This window comes from Corvus brachyrhynchos, unplaced genomic scaffold (genome assembly GCF_000691975.1).
Source record: "Corvus brachyrhynchos isolate BGI_N302 unplaced genomic scaffold, ASM69197v1 scaffold80, whole genome shotgun sequence".
Taxonomy (NCBI): Eukaryota; Metazoa; Chordata; class Aves; order Passeriformes; family Corvidae; genus Corvus; species Corvus brachyrhynchos.
The window spans coordinates 13,426,703-13,439,172 of record NW_008236769.1 but is presented as its reverse complement, the minus strand read 5'-3'; the positions used below and the strand labels follow the sequence as shown (position 1 = coordinate 13,439,172).

At 37.7% G+C, this 12,470-nt stretch overlaps 1 protein-coding gene across 4 annotated transcripts in view; it reads right to left on the bottom strand.

The window, feature by feature from the left end:
- CTBP1 (C-terminal binding protein 1) overlaps positions 1–8,739 on the bottom strand; it is a 232,606-nt gene extending 223,867 nt beyond the window's left edge. Inside the window, exon 1 of one of the 4 annotated variants that reach the window (XM_008645106.2) lies at positions 8,658–8,739. The gene's annotated coding sequence lies outside the window, so the exon portion shown is untranslated. The remainder of the gene's footprint in view (positions 1–8,657) is intronic. The other 3 variants (XM_017727765.1, XM_008645105.2, XM_017727764.1) reach the window with 3 other exon arrangements.
- Between the last annotated feature and the right edge of the window lie 3,731 nt (positions 8,740–12,470).

Here is a 12,470-nt window from a genome sequence, read left to right as displayed (position 1 = left end):
TTGTTTAGCATAACCTTCCCACTTACTCAAGAGTCAGTGTTGAAGAGGAAAACCTCCATCACGGAGTGTGCTTTGGGACATGCGACTGCCAGTTGCCGTGGATGTTTGTCTAGGACAATGCAAAATAATTTTGGTTGAATGTCATGTTATTTATTTTGGTAGCATAACTAAACAGCACCAGGATGTTTGTTTATTCTGCTGACAAGCTGTACCCATAAAGAGATGCACTGGATTTGACAAGAAAATATTGCTGGAAACCACCTTCTTTGATACATCACTGTTTTGTTAAAACCCCATCTAGACTCATTTTATATGTACACCAGATCCATTACTCATAATGGTTTTATGAAAGAACAATATTCTTCCTTAGAGAATCAGCACACACATAATAAAAGACAATTTCTTCGTTACTGCATAGAGATAGCTAATGTGCCAGTATTTTATTTCATTTAAAATTTGAACTGAATTTAGTTTTAATTTAATCTCAAATTAACTGTCCTATCCAGAGGTATGTATCAATGCTGAACAACTAAAAAAATGGAATGCTGAATTACAATCTACTGCCTTATCCTACTTTTTATGAGACCCATTTTTACTGTCAGTCTTGACATCAATGTGAACACCAATTTGAAAAAATACTGAATCACACTGCAAACTGTGTAAAACTTTCATGGCAGTGAAGCCAATATACAGGACTATTATAACGAGTGGCTGGGCATAACACTATTTCTAAATTAAAATTTTACTGCAATCCCTAACTGATGAAATATGTAACATTTTTGCTACCAAAGAGCAGCAAGTCAAAGCTAGAACTCTACAAATACCTCTTAAAAATCATATAAAAACTATCTGATCCTTTTAATACCTAGTGTTTACATCATGCCTTTCATTTCAAGGCTCTAAAACACATGTAAAGACTGTTAATAGCAAAAAAAACTAATTTAAGAAAAAAACAGGTTCCTTACTGTAGGCAAACTTCTCAGGATGATGAGACAAATTAATATCTGCACTTCTTATTTGTAGCCATTTTGCAGTTAATAAGCTTCTTCAGATGTTTTTACTGCATAGTCAATGGTTAGTATTTGCAACAATAGTGACTGTCATTTTTAATTAGCATTGGGTTACAGCCTACTAACATAAAAGACTTTCTATAGTTACAATAAATAACCATGGGCTCATAAAAAGCCCTCAGAGCAACTTCAGGTATACACTGGTTTCCTGGATTGCAACACACACACAATAATTTCTTCCAGAACTATACAAACTTGGTCACTGCAAACTATGACCAATTTTATACCAATTCCAAATTTAGGAAAAAAGGCAGAAACTACAGTGAGCATACTCTTAGAAATTACTGCCTGCACCCCTAAAAAAAAGCCCATTGTGAACCTTAGTGATAAGAAAGATCCTAGAATCATTCAATATCCTGAGCTGGAAGAGACCCACTAGGATTATGAAGTGCAACTACTGGATGGTAAATGGTTACATGTTTTATTAATTACAAGTTAAATGATGAAAAAAAGACAACACTTTTCAGGATACAAAGTTATCACAGTCTGAAAGTAACAGTTATGGTCTTACACAAAAGCCCTCACTTTTTTTTAACACAAAGCTATTAAACATGTCATGAGAGAGAGGTACTCTAAGGAAGAGTTGAAAAACTGATACCAGGTATTAAACAAGTTACTGTTTCAGGTGCTGATCACTTCTTGTCAAACATTAATTTCCAATTATGACATTGTCATAATTCCCTGTAAACAGCATTATGGAAATGGCTGTCAACCTGAGAAGTGGCTTCCTGAAAATTACTCCAGCCCAGCCGAGGACATTACTCCCAAAACATACATCAGAAATGCACAGCATGGTGCCCTGCATATTTCAGCCTTACCTTCCAATTTTTCAGAACGTAATCGTCTCTTCTCAAAACACTAGAAAATATTTTGTACTCTATGTCCTTTCATATAATTTGAGGTACTCCAGCTGACAATACTCTGACTCATCAGTATTATGCAGACAGAAATTGCCCGCAAAATCAAAGCACCAGGATAGAAAAGAGCTGGCAAAGAGTTGTTTATTGAGGCAGAAGCAATCATAAACACACTCAGGAACTTCCCAGACTGTACTCATAATTCTCATTAGAACATGCTGCCCATATGTTAAGAGAAGGGTCAGTTTAGCATTTTACCCTGTAGACTTCTACACCCAGATGACACCCACTTATATCTTCAGGCTCGCTAATAGACTGTCCCTTTCTCCCAAGAAGGATCCGAACAACCACAATCTACAAAACATCTCAAGACTAGACTGCTGTGCCTTTCCTTACCCAATTCTGACATTGCTCTATCTAGAAACACATCCAAAGAAACAGATGATCTTACTGGAATTTCTGAGAAACCTGTGACTAGCAGGCAAGAAACTGCCAATGGGCTCTAAATCAGAGAAAGAAAATTATGTATATGCATTTAGGACACATTACTGCAAGACAAAACACTACCAATCAACCACAAACACTGAAACAAACAATGAAGAACAGAGGTAAAGATGTAGTCAAATACAGAACAAAATCAAATGCAAGTATCCAAAACTTAGAATCACATTAAAGACTGATGGAAATATCTGCCATACTTAACCTATGCATCTGCTAATTTTGTTGTGCAATGCTGATTAGAAACTTGAAGCTATCTGTTCCTTCAACCTGTGCATTCTACCGCTAACTTCTTGTCCTCTCTAGGTTTATACTGCTTCCCCCAGTCACAGCAGGAGCAGGCAATCCTTTCTGTACAAGCTTTTAGCCCTTCCACAGTTCAAGTTCTCCCTTAATCAGGCGGGCAGAGATGCTCAAATTAAAAGCAATGTGACATAGATTTAATTAAGTCATATTCAAATTAAGTATCGATAAGGTACAGAAACCTTTATACACAGCCAGGATGCAAGTGTGTTTGTTTTGATATAGTCTTATCAGGATCAGAAAACTTAAATTTTTAATTGCTCCAACAGGGATGAACACACCTTGGTTTTGACATCTTCACCAGTCTAGCAGCACAGGGCTGAAAGTAATACACTCTATCCTCAATAGATTAAATGATTTTATCTGCTTAACTTTTACGGTCCAATGACTCTACCACAATCTTTACCTTCTTCAAGCTGACTTCCCAGGAGGTAAAAATCTGCAAAATCCATTTCCTGTCCCACAGGCATAGAGTAAAACGGGAAATGGCAATTGTTTCTCTAGAGAATCCTTCCCAGATACTTTGACCTTAAGTAAACAGGATCTTTTCTTTCATTTCTGTGCCAGCATTTGAAGAAACACATCAACCTGTGCACAACAATGTAAATGTAACACATCTCTTTGCCTGTTCCTCACAGTCTGAACTCCACTGATCACCTCTCAACTCATGTTAAACAATGTAATGGAATTTTTATTTTTATATATTTGTACTGGAGGGCCTGAGGAGTGATATAGTAACTGCATTATATCAAATTCACTTCACTTATATGGAAAAGTCAGAATGACTATCACTCCCTGATGTCACTCCCTCACTGCAGAGATGAAGGATAAAAGAAGAGAGGATGTTAGAAGTTGTTATTTAAAGCCTATATTATTCTAAGTATTTTTAAGTATAGTATTTTTTTATCTCTACTTGTCTGTCACAGTGCAGCATAAACAAACCACCAGAAAAGATACACATACATTTTACAGTTTAAAAGAAGATATGAAAAAACGTCATGCTATATTCTTTCTGGAGGTGTATCAGTAAGCAAAGCAGGGAATGTATGAAAGGTCTACAAAAAAATGGCATGCAAAAGCTTTCAAACCATCATTATTTCCTTGCAAAACACCAGAAAGATATTCCAGTTTGCACAGGCATTACCAGATGACAACATTGTCTCTGGTTAACTTTCCTCTACAAAACCCAAGCACAGATATCTGAGAAAGGTAGAGAAATACCTCCAGAACACAGCATAAGTTGGAATGATTTCCACACAAACACCACCTAATATTTACTCTTCTAAAAGGAAACTGTCAGGTAGCTGATGCTCTAAGACTTACCAAGATAACAAATGACATAATTTACTAGACAAAGCATACACTCAAGTTTCTCAAAACTACAAGAATCCTTCTCCACACACACACTTCTTACTGAGAAATATAAACAGAAGCTGTTTGGATACAGAAGCTTTTATTTATTCTATTATTTATGTGCTAAGACATATTCCAGGCACTGTGCAGACAGAAAATACCACTGTATAAACAAATTTTACAAACTAAGCTGTATTGGCTTGTTCTCCAGATGAAGAAAAATATTCCCTTCAAATGGAAAACTGTTGGAAAAATTGGTTTTTTAATATTAGAGTTGCTTTTAGAATAAAAGCTGGTCCTTTGAATAGCAAAATAGAAGTATATTTTTTAAAGTGTTGGGGGCTGTTTTAATTATAATTTAAAAAAACCCAAAACCAAACCACAGCAAGTGATTATTTTCAGTAACAAAATACTGACTCTGCTGTCTACAAAGATAAAGATACAAGTAGATAACTGAACTAGGGTTACACATGAAGGAAACTGTGAAAACTTAAGGGGCAACTTGTACTTCAAACTATGATTTCCTAAATTTTTTCATCAAATGTTATATATAAATGCTCTTCTCTGGCAATTGTTTAAACTGATCAGACCTTGGCAAGTCACAAATGATAAGCCCTATTGTGACCTGCGATAAATAACCTGTACAGGCTGATTAGTCTACCTGAATTCTTTCCATACTGTCACAATTTTCAGCATTAAACTACCCCCATCTACTCTATACTGCACCTGAGAGCAATTTACACAACTTCATACAGTGTGCAAATGGAGCAAGAATCATCTCTCAAATACCTGAGAGCACTTCAGACTTCACATCCCACTGCAGAATTTCCATGACCGTTGTCAAAAGGAACAAGATAAATACTGCAAAGTTGAGTGCTGAAAACTCTTATTCACTTCAGCAGACCCAGTGACTTCAGTGGAACTACTCAGCTGCTGCAGTGTGAGCACAAACACAGCCATTTGCACAGGACTTCTCAGTCTTGCAATCTACAAATTTAATTGGGAAGGCCAGAGGTTCTCCAGTACTAATGTAAATAGACTCATTGGGGAAATGGAGGGTTGGCTGGGGTTTTTTTCCAGCATCCTAAGATGCTGCTGAAACTATCCTTCTGGCTGGATCCCAACAGAACACCTGAACAACTCAATAAAGGCCCATCTTTTGTTGAAGATTTAAACCAGACATGTACAACCTGTCAATATTCACTATCAAGGTACTAACCAGCCAGCTGATATTCAGCTACCCTAAAACACTCCCATAGCCACAACTGTCTGAAAAAACCTCAACAGCAGTCACTCTGAATTTTTTTTCTGGAAACATTTTATTATCAAATCACTGGTATTTTAATTCCTTTTAATGTTTTAGGACTTTTGATGCAAATATGTCAGTATCTACCATGTGTGCTGCTGTAATACAAAATACTGCTTATCTCAAAATTTCATCAGTAGATATTGAAGGAATTACCACTACACCTGTTTTGTAGATGGAAAGCAGAAACAGAAAGGTGAATTGACTTGCCTTAATCCAATAGCAAAGGAAGAAAAACTCTGTTTGTTCCAATTCCACTATTCCTATCCATTAGGTTATACAGCATCCTGTGCCTGAAATACCAGGTAGATTGCTTTTAAATATAATACATCCTAATAAAGTAGGATGATAAAACAATTTCAAAACACACTGAACAAGGAAATGAATTGTTACGCATCAATAGCTATATCTGAGTTTTGCTCTAGATATGGAAGCTTTCTGCTTCAATCTAAAATAGCAATCTCTGTACAAATAAAAATTTTCCTCTGAAATAATAATCCATTATTAATGCAATAACAATGTACCATTCCACAAATGTCAACTCCAACATGAAGAAAAAAAGCAAAATATTGTCCACTGACCGCAGCAATTCTTTTTCCTCCTCTTCCTCCTTATTAGCACAGAATACAACTAGTGAACTTTTAATACTTTTGAAGAAATGAAAATCTAAAAAGAAAAATCAATGTAATGTGTTGACTATTCCTATTGTGAAAACAATTTGTAACAAATGTGAATTTCATTGCTGTTTGGTCTATTATTTATCATTTGGCCTGAAATCCAGAAGCATTCATTCCATTCATGGGTTTAACCCAGTGTTGCAGAGAGATAGTGAACCCAGTCTCCTGAACAGCTATCACACCCTCTATCACACAACTGATAAGGGAAAGTGTGGGATTATGACCCACAAAAAGCTCAAAGTGTTTCCTAGCAAATCCAGAAACACCTTAAAACTTGTAACACCATGTGTCTAGGCTATGCTCAACTACCAGTTCCCCTGCAAACTTCTCATGAAACAAGTGTTTTACAACCACAATGGGGACAGGGAGGAGGGGAAACCCAAAACTTTACAATATTTTATTAAAGATGTGTCTAATGCATTGCCAAAACCCCAATACACTTTAGCATATATTACTAGAAAGCTGAACATACCTCATATCCCTCAGATGTCTCTGCATTCTCATAGTGAATATACTTTTCACTATTACAGAGAAATGGTCCCTCTATGCTGGAAATTGAACCTGACCTCTCCCCTCTGTTTCCTAAGCTTTCAAATAGCTAATCACTAATTAGCATCCCTGGTGGCTCTCTCAGAACACCAGTTTTATCTGCAAGCATGACAATCCTTCCCATACCCCTTGGAGCTGATCAGCACAATATGAAGTTCTTCCCTGAAAAGCTCAGGGTAATACTGAACCCTCTCAACTCAATGAGAATCAGAAACATGGTCCAAGTCTCTCTGGCTGCACTCCAAACTCCCCCAATATTTACCAGCTAGAGCACTAAGCTCTGATTCTATTTCCTACTGCCTATGACCACCATTTTTGAAGTTAAAAAAATCCTAAATACATATCATACACATGCTTAAAAATAGGAATGTGAAGCAATCCAAATAAATCAACACTGCTTCATTCTGCAAGAACCTAAAATTCATTCATCCAGAATAGCAGACTTTACCTGATTTTATGCTGTCACTTGATAATGTGAAAAAATATGCTGGGTTTTGCTTTTGTTTTGCTGGAGTAGGAGGATTATTTTAATATGGAGAGGATTGGTTTTGTACCTCTATGCAAGAGCTGTTGTTGATATTCCCAACCAGAAAGACTCCTTTCTAGAATTATCATCAATATATATTACAAGAGAGTGATTACTTCCACCCTGCCTCTCTTCTAAAAGCCTCCTCAATGTTAATTTCCAGAGCAAGGCTACAGGTCTCCTACTCAAAATTTCTCTTTAGATTTTCTAATCCTTTTCTCCTTAATCTCCATTACACAAAAAGAAATCCACATATGCATGGTTTGTGGGAAGCTAAGTAACTTTACCTCTCACCATAGTTACCACATCTGATTTAACCACTGGCTCCGGACATTGAATCATTGTCCTTTAAGATCTCAGATTTTATTTGTGTATGCCTCGATACATCCATCGAGCATAAAATTCTACAACCAGACTGATTTTAATATCATTAGTAGACAATTACATTTCAATTTATGCGACTGTAAGATAACATACCATCCACCTCTGCTATTTCTGTACTGTGTGTGCTGTTTTCCAGGATCTCAGAAGCAAAAATGTTTAAATGTGTTACTATGACTGTTATTGACAAGGTTTTCTGTCTAATCCAATTCTTCGAATGATTCTGAAACAATCTTATGTTCAGATTTTCATTAGTGTGCTCAACTATTCTATTAGACTTTTTTGTTTCTCATGGTAACCAATTTTATTTGACTTAACGGAAGCTGTTCAAATATTTAAAGGCACTCCGAGATGGCAGGAGTTTATCTAGGAGAATACATGTAGTCACAGATATTCCTTTCCTTGCTCTTTTGGATTTTCTTCTCCCCCCACCCCACCCCCTTCAAAAACAGTAGCAAACAAATGAGATCTCGACCTGCCACACTGCACCGGGAACGTGCTCACTTCATCTGTTTATGTAAATATTCAAGTTACAATGGGCACATTTCGAAACCACAAGCTCGGTAGGTAAAACAGATGCTTCTTACGTTCCTTCATATGCACTGAATCCCTCTGCCAGAATCGCCAGGCGCAACGCAAGAACTAAAGTATAAACATCTGCAACACCTCTCTGTTTTGTTAACATTCTTTCACACGTTTTCTTGCTAACTCCAAAAAGGCTCCACGGTGTAAAAAAAAAGAGAGAGAAAAAAAGCCCCCCAACAAACAGCGAAATTGGAAACATCTGTGAGATAGCTAAGGAAAACGGAATGAAACATGAATAAACAAAAACATGGCGAAAGTGGCCTGGGGTTGTTACACTGTCAGATCGTTTTTCCAAGCCCAACATCAAGGCTTTTGTTACAACCAAAGCGGTCATTTGCATGGAGAACCAACAGGGTTTCTTCTTCTTCGGCGTCTCCCCGGCCGTAACACACACACTCGCTGTCTCCGCGCACGGCGAGCCGAAGCCTCCCCCCGGCACACAAACAACGCGGCCGAACGCGCACACGGCCCCGCCGCGGAGCCCTCCGCGCTCCGCACACCGAATACTTTGCTACGGAGACGCAATTTAGGTATAAAAAATAAGAGACGAACCTTTGGAGCGCTGCCCCAGCCGGAGTTCTCTCCCTCTCCCTCTGCTCTGCTGTTGCTGACAAGATCAGGTTGAGATTAACAAGTCCATGCTACTCTGCCAACCTCGCTCCTCCGGCGGCTGCACACACGCCGGGGGCTCGCAATAATACCAAACTTTCGGAAAGTTAAAAATGGAATGGATTGAAGGAATGTAAAGCACAATGGCAGGGAAGCAGAAAACACTGCCTGGACAATTATTGCAGCAGCACGCAGGGCACTGCTCTGTAGTCAAGGCTGTGTCAGCACTTTCTTTCTAAACCCCCCCATTTTCAGGGGGCTGTAACTCAGAAAGGAAAAAAAAGAAAAATTGCTCATGGCCAAAAATATTGCAGGTAAACCGCCCCCCCCCTTTGCATTTTAAATCACCCATTTAGACCATTCAGAAAGTTACAAGAGTCTGTGCACTTTGTCAGGCAGTCCCACATGCCTTTTTTATGCAAATACAAGTGGTTTTTTTAGATGAGGTTTCCCAAGAATTTGACCTACATTGTGAATCCCACCCCCCCTTTTTTTTTTTTAATAAAAGCAATATAAAAAATACTTTAACATCGAAACCCGGTTTGCATGAACATGGGATAACTTCTAAATAAGTTCTACACCCACATTGCCTGAAAGGTACCAGATTGGTACCAGAGATATGAAATTGCTGTCATAGACGATCCAGCACAGCCTCTACTGAGGTCTCAATCCCAATCCATTATGGCATCTTGGTAACCAAATTGCTGAGGGCATCTGCATTTTCCCCGGATAAGGAAAGCGTCCTTATAATCATGTTAAAATAAGGAAACAAAGCTTTTGATCTGTATTTACTACCTTACAACTATGCTCTAAACTGTGGCACATCAGGGCAATTGCTGCTGCTCTTGTTAATCGCCGGGTTTTGTTGTGGGGGCTTTTTCTTTTGTTTGTTTGTTGGGTTTTTACACTCTTGGCAATTTCCTTTCAGATACAGAAATAAAAGTTCACCAGCCTTTTTACACAAGCCAGATACACTGAGACACTTTACAGTTATGTTTAAAGTTACAATAAAAAATGAAGAAAAAAGCCCCAAACCATGAACTATACAGTCATATTACTACTTTCTTTTAAAGTAAAAATACACCTTTATTGCAAAGACTGTGTAGCAGCCTAAGCCTGCTGGGCAAGAAAACCAAGGCATAAGTCTTGACTGATATGGAGTAGCCAAGACAACAGGTAGTTCATCTAATCCTTACAAAACTCAAGTCCATCAAGACTTTTCCATCAAAAGGCATCCCTCTGGTCTCTGTGAGTTTCTGACTCTGCAGTACGTTGCATACATAGGATTTAAAATTAATTGCATCCATTGAAATGGAGCCATTCAATAAAAACATTTGGTTGCTGTGAATAACTTAGTAAAGCAACTTCCCCAGTAGCAATGTCTCATTATCTTCTAAAAAGTCCTAACACATAATGAATATACAATATTCATACAATAGATGGTGGTTGGAACTAGAAGATCTTTAAGGTCCCTTCCAACCCAAAGCATTCTAAGATGGTTATTCCACATTAGTATCCAGCACTAGTACAGGTATTCAATATTAGTACAGGTTATCTCACCTTTCTGCCTTGCAAGAACAGCTGCCTGGCATGTTTCGAAGACAAGCTGATTTAATACTAACACCTTCTTCTGTCAATGCTGTGCACAGCAGTTAAAAAATACCAAAATTTCTCCCACTATTCAGAAGAAAAAAATTAACCAAGATTAAAGATAAGGTCCTAAATATTTCACAAACATCATAACTCACCAGAAGAGTGAAGGATTCTGCTTCTCCATTATAATGGAGAATACATTATAATGGACAATACCACCACACCCACCTGCTCGGAGGAAGAGAACTCTGCTGAACAGTGGGACAACATGTGCCACTTCCTACCCGACCCAGCACAGGGCTTCACATCCCCGGCTTAGACCAGTCTTGTCTGCTAATACAAGAAATGATGGTGACACACACCCACTTCTGCCACCTGGCACAGGGGTTATAATGGCCACTGAGAGGAAAGAGAAGCAAGTATAGTAAAATCTCCATCCACAGCAGTTTCCTTCAGCATGTGAAAGCAAAGCACTAAGGTTTCTGCTCTGCTCTACCAAATAACATACAGAGTGTTTATGTTCTTGAAAGATACATAATTTGCATGCAGTGTTTAATGGCAGACAGATGTTTTTCTCTAATCATTAATCTGGAGCAAAGCAGAAGGCTACTGGAAACAAATGGAGTAAGGTTCTCCTAAAGGTTTGGAGTATTCTGTGCACACTGCTTAAGCCAACTGCTAATTCGCATTAACAAGACTGAATGAGGAAAAACATTAACACATTATGATTCACCTGGACAATACCAAGAAATAACAAAATGGAAGCTGATTTTTCATCTTCCTTTTATGACATCAGCAGACAAGGAAAAAAATAAAGAAGATACAGTACAAAACTTCTTAGCAGATCCAACTTCATACTTCCTATTGAAGAATAAAGTGGTAGGATTTATAAGAATTCTAAAGGCAAAGTTATATAGGCAATTACACTAAATTTAATTAAATTAAGGCTCGGCTTTATAACTTTGTATGGTAGGTTAAGCAGAAGACATATTAACCTAATATTAAAGAAAAAAGTACAACCTTTGTATATTAATAAACATACCCTGGAATAACAATAACCATAAATATTCTGTTTAATTTAGCAGGAAACTACAGATTTTTAAAACTTCAAAAGATCATTAGCTTAGTTCTCATCTCCACATTTATCATGCCAGCATTTACACTATAAATCAACAGCTGCAGCCTAAAGTTGAAAACATGCCAGAAATATGCATAGGTTGTATCAATATTTGCACATGGAGCTTTGAACATAAATTATTTGACACTCAACACTTCAAGCTTCCTCTCTGAAGTTGCAATATTTAAAGGTTAAAGATTAGACATGCTCCCTCTTGTGTTAAACTAAGAATACACGAATCCATGCTGTTTTCTCTGACATGATGGTTGCTTGGCCATCTGTTCCATTAAGCAACCCCTTTAACTCTAGCTACTCATGTCTGACAAACCTTCACCAATAACCCTCCAGTTTAAAGACACATACAGTCTGAGCACTTAACCTGTATCCATAGAGTATCTGTGTTACATTAAATTAGCTACTGTATTATTGGAAAGGACCATTAAGAGACTACATATATATAAAACCTGTTGCAAATAAGTTTCTTGGACAAATACATCCATGACTTGATCAATTACATAGCAAGTCACACTTCTTCAGTCCCTGTAAGCATCACAGAGTTAAGGTATGACAAGTTCAAGCTGCTGAGTAACATTAATCATGGGGAATACTGAAGAGCAAATTTCCTTCTAAATATTAGCTTACAGGATATTTAAGACAGACAGGAAGAACAGGACTATTTTACAATGCCACATAATTATGTTTGTAAATACAGCAACAACTGAGCAAAGTTTTCGGTCCTCCACCCAAGCAGCTCAGGGTGAACAATTCCCTGCACAGAACCTTAATGGTGTCAAAATCCCCCTTATAAAAATCCTCTTGCAGGATCTGGTCCCAAGATCATGTCTAGACATGAGTGCTAATCCCAGGTGTAACTAACACAGAAGTTTTTACGAATACACTTCTCAAACAAAAGCTTTGCACCTGGTGTGGGCTCGGTAAATTATGTTTAGGCATACATTTGCTGATTATGATCAGTACAAGGCTGAATGCTAGGGCAGTTGTGAGTAAATATCAGTAAATAGATCATAGTCAAGAGCTGAAGAGAA